The sequence below is a fragment of the Nicotiana attenuata genome, unplaced genomic scaffold, assembly GCF_001879085.1.
Source record: "Nicotiana attenuata strain UT unplaced genomic scaffold, NIATTr2, whole genome shotgun sequence".
NCBI lineage: Eukaryota > Viridiplantae > Streptophyta > Magnoliopsida > Solanales > Solanaceae > Nicotiana > Nicotiana attenuata.
This window is the reverse complement of record NW_017670717.1, coordinates 177390-186108: the sequence shown is the minus strand read 5'-3', so window position 1 is coordinate 186108 and position 8719 is coordinate 177390.

The window sequence follows — 8719 nt, the reverse complement described above, 5'->3', positions numbered from 1 at the left end:
CGCGGACTCCCTCTCACGTTCGCGTTGAACAACTTCACTGCCTCCTCACTTTACTCTTCGTGAACGCGATGCCTTACAAGCTCCAACCTTTGCGAACACGACGACCACCTCGCGAACGCGTAGAACTATGGACCTGGGGCCCCCAGCTTCCTCTTCTCTTCTTGGCGAACGCGTAACCACTCCCGCATTTGCGATGCACTCATAGTCCAACCCTTCATGTTCGCGTCCTCTTCTTCGCGAACGCGAAGAACAAAACTTCCTCAGATCACCTTAACCCTTCGCGAACGTGACTGCCCTCTCGCCAACGCGATGAAGAAAAACTCTGCAACAAAATACCAGAAAATCTACAAACTTCTAAAGCCAAGAAATAATCTGTTAACCACCCGAATCTCACCCGAGGCCCTCGGGACCTCAACCAAACATACCCACACATCCCATAACATCATCCGAACTTAGTTGAACCTTCGAATAGCTCAAAACAACATCAAAACACAAAATTACCCTCGAATTCAAGCCTAAGAACTTCTAACTTTCAAATTCCACAAATGATGTCGAAACTTATCAAATCACGTCCGAATGACCTCAAATATTGGACATAAGTCAGAAATGACACCATGAACCTACTACAACTTCCGAAATTCCATTCCGACCCTGATATCAGAATTTCCACTACCGGCCAAAATTGTCAAAATTCCAACTTTCGCCAATTCATGTTTAATTCTACCACGAACCTCCAGATCACATTCCGCACGTGCTCCTAATTTGAAAATCACCTAACGGAGCTAACGGAACCATCAAACTTCAAATCTGAGATCGCTCACACATAAGTCAACATCCGATCAACTCTTCTAACTTAGACCTTCTCATAAGAGACTAGTGTCTCAATTCACTCCAAATCCACTCCGGACCCGAACCAACTAATCCGTTAAGTCAAAATACAGGTGAAGAACACAAAAGAAGTAGGAAATAGGAGACCTGGGCTATAACTCTCGAAAAGACCAGCCGGGTCCTTACATCCTCCTCCTCTTAAACAAACGTTCGTCCTCGAACGGGTCTAGAAACATACCTGAAGTCTCAAATAGGTGCGGATATCTGCTCCGCATCTCCCGCTCGGTCTCCCAAGTAGCATCCTCAACGGGCTGACCTCTCCACTGCACTTTCACTGAAGCTATATCTTTTGATCTCAACTTTCTGACCTGCTGCTCCACAATAGCCAGTGGCTCCACATCATAAGTCAAATCACCATCTACTGAACCGTGCTGAAATCCAAGACATCAGACGGGTGGCCGATATACTTCCGGAGCATAGAAACATGAAATACTGGATGCACACCTGACAAGCTAGGTGGCAAAGCAAGCTCACAGGCCACCTCCCCAATCTTCCGAAGCACATCAAACGATCGAATAAACCGAAGGCTCAACTTGCCCTTCTTTCCAAACCTCATAACACCCTTCATGGGTGAAACCTTCAGCAAAACCTTCTCCCCAACCATGTAAGACACATCACGGACCTTCCTGTCGGCATAACTCTTTTGTCTTGAATGCGCCGTGCGAAGCCGCTCTTGGATCAATTCCACCTTATCCAATGCATCCTGAACTAAGTCTGTGCCCAAAAGCCTAGCCTCACCTCGCTCAAACCAACCCACTGGAGATCTACATCGCCTCCCATATAAATTCTCATACGGAGCCATCTGAATACTCAACTGATAACTGTTGTTGTAAGCAAACTTCGCGAGTGGCAAAAACTGATCCCATGAACCACCAAAATCAATTACACAAGCGCGTAGCATGTCCTCCAATATATGAATAGTGCGCTCGGACTTTCCGTCTGTCTGAGGGTGAAATGTTGTGCTCAACTTAACGTGAGTGCCCAACTCTTGCTGCATGGCTCTCCAAAACTATAACGTAAACTGCGTGCCTCGGTCTGAAATGATAGAAACTGGCACTCCATGAAGGCGGACAATCTCCCTGATGTAAATCTCAGCCAACCGCTCGGAAGAATAGGTAGTACACACTGGAATGAAGTGCGCGGACTTGGTCAGCCAATCCACAATCACCCAAATAGCATCGAACTTTCTCAAAGTCCGTGGGAGCCCAACTACGAAATCCATGGTGATCCGCTCCCACTTCCACTCTAGAATCTCTATCTGCTGAAGCAAGCCACCGGGTCTCTGATGCTCATATTTCACCTGCTGACAGTTGAGCCACCGAGCTACAAACCCAATTATATCTTTCTTTAATCTTCTACACCAATAGTGTTGTCCTAAATCCTGATACATCTTTGCGGCCTTTCGGTCTCCTCAAGAATAAACTCCCGAAGCCCATCTAAACTGGGCACACATATCGGCCTGCATCCTCAATACCCCGTCATCACCAATAGTCACATCTCTAGAATCATCATGCAGAACCTTGTCCTTGAAGACAAGCAAATGAGGATCATCATACTGGCACTCTCTGATACAATCAAACAAGGAAAAACGATAAACCACACAAGCTAGGACCCGACTGGGCTCCGAAATATCGAATCTTACAAACCGATTGGCCAAAGCCTGAACATCAACTACAAGTGGTCTCTCCCCAACATGCAGGAATACAAGACTACCCATACTCACCGCCTTCCTACTCAAGGCATTAGCCACCATATTGGCCTTTCCTGGATGGTACAAAATGGTAATATCATAGTCCTTTAGCAGCTCCAACCATCTCTGCTGCCTCAAATTGAGATCCTTCTATTTGAACAAGTGCTGGAGGCTACGATGATCAGTAAACACCTCGCAAGACACACAATAGAGATAATGCCTCCAAATCTTCAATGCAAGAACAATGGCAGCCAACTCCAAATCATGAACAAGGTAGTTTTCTCATGGGGCTTCACCTAGAACGAAGCATTAGCAATCACTCTACCCTCCTACATTAAAACACACCGAATGCCGACCCGAGAAGCATCACAATATACGAAATATAAACCAGAAGCTGATGGCAGAACTAACATAGGAGATACGGTCAAGGCAGTCTTGAGCTTCTGAAAGCTCGCCTCACACTCATCTGACCACCTGAACGGAGCACCCTTTTGAGTCAATTTGGTCAAGGGTGATGCAACAGACGAGAAACCCTAAACGAACCGGCGGTAATAACCCGCCAAACCAAGAAAGCTATGAATCTCTATGGCTGAGGACGATCTGGGCCAACTATGGATCGCCTCTATCTTCTTCGAATCCACCTGAATACCCTCAGTCGACACTACGTGCCCCAAGAACGCCACTGAATTGAGCCAAAACTCACACTTAGAGAACTTAGCATAAAGCTTCTCCTCCCTCAACCGGTGCAACACAATCCGCAAATGCTGGGCATGCTCCTCCTGGCTACAAGAGTATACCAGGATATCATCAATGAATACAATAACAAATGAATCGAGAGAAGGCTGGAACACACTATTCGTCAAATGCATGAACGTTGCTGGGCATTGATCAGCCCAAAAGACATAACAAGGAACTCATAACGACCATATCGGTTCCTGAAAGCTATTTTAAGAATGTCCGAGTCCCTAATCTTCAACTGGTGATACCCTGACCTCAAATCAATCTTGGAGAACACCCTCGCTCCTTGAACCTGGTCAAATAAATCATCAATGCGAGGCAAGGGATACTTGTTCTTGATTGTGACTTTGTTCAATTGTTTGTAATCAATGCACGTTCTCATGGTGACATCCTTCTTCTTCACAAATAGAACTAGTGCACCCCAAGGTGACACACTAGACCGAATAAACCCCTCATCAAGGAGCTCCTGAAGCTGTTCCTTCAATTTCATTAACTTTGCTGGTGCCATACGATACAGTGGAATAGAAACGGGCTAAGTGCCCGACACCAAATCAATACCGAAGTCAATATCCCTGTCCGACGGCATGCCCGACAGGTCTACAGGAAACACATCCGGTAAAAACCCTCACCACCGAAACTGAATCAATAGCAGGGGTCTCTACACTAACGTCCCTCACAAAAGCCAAATAAGAAAGATAACCCTTCCTAACCATCCGTTGGGCCTTTAAGAATCAAATCACTCTACTGGGGACATAATCCGACGAGCCTCGCCACTCAATCTGTGGCACTCCCGGCATAGCCAACGTCATCGTTTTAGCGTGACAGTCCAGAATAGCATGACACAGAGACAACCAATCCATGCCCAATATCACATCAAAGTCTACCATACTAAGCAGCAACAGATCCACTCTAGTCTCTACTACCCCAATTGTCACTACACATGATTGATGTACATGGTCCACAATATTAGTATAGCCCACCAGTGTAGATACATGAACAAATGAAACAAGAAACTCGCGGGGCATATCTAAATAATGAGTAAAATACGACGACACATATGAAAAAATGGAACTAGGATCAAACAATACAGAGACATCCCTGTGGCAAACAGAGATAATACCTGTGATCACAGCATATAAAGCAATAACATCTGGTCTAGAAGGGAGTGCATAGAAACGGGCCTGACCGTCACCTGACTGACCTCCCCCTCTAGGTCGACCCCTAGCTGACTAACCTCCACTCCGAGGTAGCTTGGCGGGTGCTGAAGTAACTGGTGCTGAAGCCAAATGCTGACTCCTCTGCTGGGATGAACCTCCCATAAGGCGGGGACATAACCTCTTGATATGACCCAAATCTTCACACTCAAAGCAACCCCTACCCCTGCAGCCCGACCCCGTAACTGTCACTCAATATCAGGCTCTCGGTCTCACTCAGTCATCACTCTCCAGTCTCACCCACGATCTTACAATATCATGGAAACTAGCCCGGAAACAATGATATGGTAACCCAATAATAACAACTGAGACAGAGATATGATATGAAATGCATGAATAGGACTGAGTACAAAATAATAGTGAAATAAGTGAAATGACAGCAAGAAACGACCACCAGGGTCTGTTGATACCCAATTTTTTCCTGTATATTTTTATATACAAAATAATTTCAAAATACTATATATATGCATATATAAGTGTGTCCAAATATTTTAGCATTTTTCCTAAATTTTAAAAGATTTTTTAAACCCATTTATTGCCCTATTTTAACAGTACAAAACTAATAATTATTCCCAAAATTATCATTTTGATGATTCACTTATTTATCCTCATATTTACACCAATATATAGCTAAGGTAATTTTTTTTTACACATTTTTATAAATTGATTTGGTATTATTAAGCTAAATTTGCACTAATGCAATTTTAGCCTATTTCAAGATTTGAATGGCCTTTATAATTATAAAATTTGCTCCAGTATTTTTAATTTAATGATTATATATTATTAATTAATTTAGTGCCTTCAATTTGTTTCAAAAATCATTTTACTATTTTTTCTAAATTAAAAAGGGAAAAGTGGCTATTTAACTGATAGCCTTATTTGCATATCAATTATAGCCAAAATCAACCACCCCAATAACCCAATTCCAATTTCAAACGGACCAGCCCAAGTCCTAATATATAACCCGACCCCTAACCCATAAATAAAACAAGCCCGATTTTCGTTTGATCCAGGTCGTTGATCATTTTGATCAACGGTCACGATTCCCCCTTACCATTTTAATTCACCTAAACCCCAACCCTAATTCATTTCCCTCCGGAGACGCCACCTTGAAACCCCTTCGTCTCTCAAACCCTCTCGAACCTTCCTTAACCCTAATCGTCTCCTATCGTCTTCAACCTCAAAACCCACCGGAAACCATGGCTTCTCCGACCATGGTAACCTTATACTCACCCCCTGATACTCCTGTGTGCTCGACATTTGAAGAATCGAGGCCAGACCTCGAAGGTCTTCACCCAGACCTGTGCCAGCTCGAAGTTTCACGGCCAACGCCGGCCTTGCTCCGGCATATCCTGGTCCTATGAGCCTATCTCTGACCTTTCCGACCAAGATCGGACCTTTTCAAAGCCTTTCTCATTCTAGGGTTCTTCTGGAACCCTAACTATTCGAGGTTTTCTCCGATTTTTCTTAAATCTGTTACGTATCTATGCTCTACTTGGGTTTTTAAACAATTTCCCCAATTTTTCTTTCAAAAAATTACTTTTAAAATCACTTCTCTTCGATTTAGGGTTTTCTGAAATGCTTAAAATGTTTCTCCGATTTTTTGTTTCCTTTTCTTTGTGTGTATTTGTCTCCACTATGCTCTTATGTTTTCTTTTCTACCACGCATGTTCTTCTACTATGTTCTTATGTTTTTTCAGTTATCACGCATGTTTTCTACTATGTTTTCGATATTCCGTTCGTTCTTCTACTCTGTTTCTACGCTATATTTTCACATGCTTTCCCACTATGTTCTGCAATTTGCCTTCTACTATGACCTGATATGCTTCGCCTACTGTATCCTTCTACCATGTTCTTAAGTGTTTACTGTTTCACTTCTACTTTACCTTGTTTTAAGAGACCCGTTTAAGCATGTTTTCTGTACTGTTTCTTCTACTCTCATTGTGTTTCGAATTAGTTTCTTCACTCTGTTTGCTTTGAACTTTCAACTGTATTTGCTTGCTTTCTCATGAGTTTCTGAAAGAAATCTCTGAGCCTGTTTGACTACCTACTTCCTCATCTATGTACTTGACTCGAGGTGGAAACCCTAGAATTTGGGGGTTCTGCCGAGGTTTGATCATGTGATTGAACTAGGGTTCTGTTTTTGAACCCTTGACTCTTTTGGACTATTTTCTGAGTCTATGAACTAAGTTTGAACTTCTTTGTTTGCATACAATTCTGAACCTTTTTTTAATTTCTTCTACGCTAGACTCTTCTACTGATTGGCATGCTAGTTCTTCGTGTTTAAGCGTGTCTGTATGATTTTATATGTGTGATGAATCTTTCTCCAAAAAGGTTTTCCAACTTATGATGGATTCAGAATATTTTTTTTAGGGTCTGATTGATTGATACTGATTTTCTTTAACTAAAACCTTTCTTCACCTTCTCTAACTAGATTCATTCATACCAAATTCAGACCTTGTGATTTACTGGCCGTTAAGTGATTTCCTTTCCTTAAATTGTACAACCGTGTACTGTCAAGACCTTGTCCTTAAATAAACCTCTATGTATTTACCCCTCTTGTACTGCTTTGAAAAGTGTTTGATTAATCTCTTTCCTTATTTAGTTTTACCCGTTTGAAATCAAAATCCCTTAATTAAAGGGAAACCTTATGTAATTGATTTTCAAACTATTTTCTTTCCAATTTCTGCTTGCTTTCTACACTGTAAAAGGCACGACCCTTTCTACACAAGAGACACGGTTAATTCAACATTTTTACACTTCAGATTTCACACTTACAATCTCACAAAACTCATACTTGGGGTATTCTTGCTTCTTGTATGCACTTTGACTTTACAAGACTACTGCCTTCTTTTGCTTGATTACTTGTGACTGGTATGTTCTAGTTTTGGTTTCAGCATCACCCCAATGTGTTTTACTTACAGCTTTTACATCCATGTTTAATTTATTTTCTTTATGGAGTTAAATGCCAACTAGCATGTTAATTTCCTTTCATCTATTTCTGCTGTGGATCCCTACACCTCTGTTTCCCTCTATGTGCTTTGAGTTGTAGTTCAGAACATGACAATATGCAAGTTATTGTTCATGTTTTGACCCGATCCCTTTGGGGATCCTAACTCCCAAAACAACGTGTTCTAACGGGCTGGTGGGGTGTGCCAGCATTTCCTATTGCTAGGTATGCCCACTAGCCTGTCTTTGTCACTTCCCTTTTCCCCCTTTTTAGAATTCCTTCTATGCACTTATACTCACTCTTACCTTCTAAGTTCTGCCCCCTCCTGTGAGCCATGCCTTGGGACCTTGAGCTCCCTCGGAACATGGACACTTGAGGACTGGCCTTTCCACATTGCACTATGACTCAATCCTGCAAATTATTTGGGTGTGAGCACTGCCCGGAGTCCGTATGAGGCTCTTAGGGAACTCTGACACACCCCAAATGAGAAAGGCTTTGGATCTTGATCTTCAAAGTTTACTTCATGCTTCAGGCAGGATACCTGAATCAGGCTCTCCTTGGTTGTAATTTTATTCTTTTTTTTTCTGATGTAGTTTCTTTATTTTGGACTGTAATAATTTTTGTAATAAACTTCTGGGTTGATTAGTGAAAAAGGGATGGGTAACCATGCATGCGAAGGGGTAGATATCATATTCATAGGGAATTACTACACATCTGTATTCATGTATCCTGCTTACAGCTTTGCACGTCTGTATCCACATAGATATCCTGCTCATAGGATTTTCTGCATTTCTGCATCCATACAAAATATCATGTCTATAAGGAATTCTGCATCTCACATATAGATACCATGTCTATAAAGAATTCTACATCTCACATATAGATAACATGTCTATAAGTTAACCAGAAATCCAGATCCTGCATATGCATTGGTCACTAGGCAAACCTGTTTATAAGATTAAAAACTAACAACATTCAGATATCATGCCCATAGGATTTCTGCCCTCTTATTACGCCTGCAAAAGTGTTTAAAGTCAATAACGCCTCGAAAGCATGCCTATAAGAACTATCAATCCAACCTGAATTGTTCATTCGCTTATAGGGCTAAAATAAGTAACGATAATGCTTAACGTCTGCAGAATTTACGCTCTTTTACCAAAACTCGCCTTCATGGTTAACTGACAACTTCTTTTCCTAAATCAACATACTTCTTTTTCTGAAATTAATAGATATCACTCC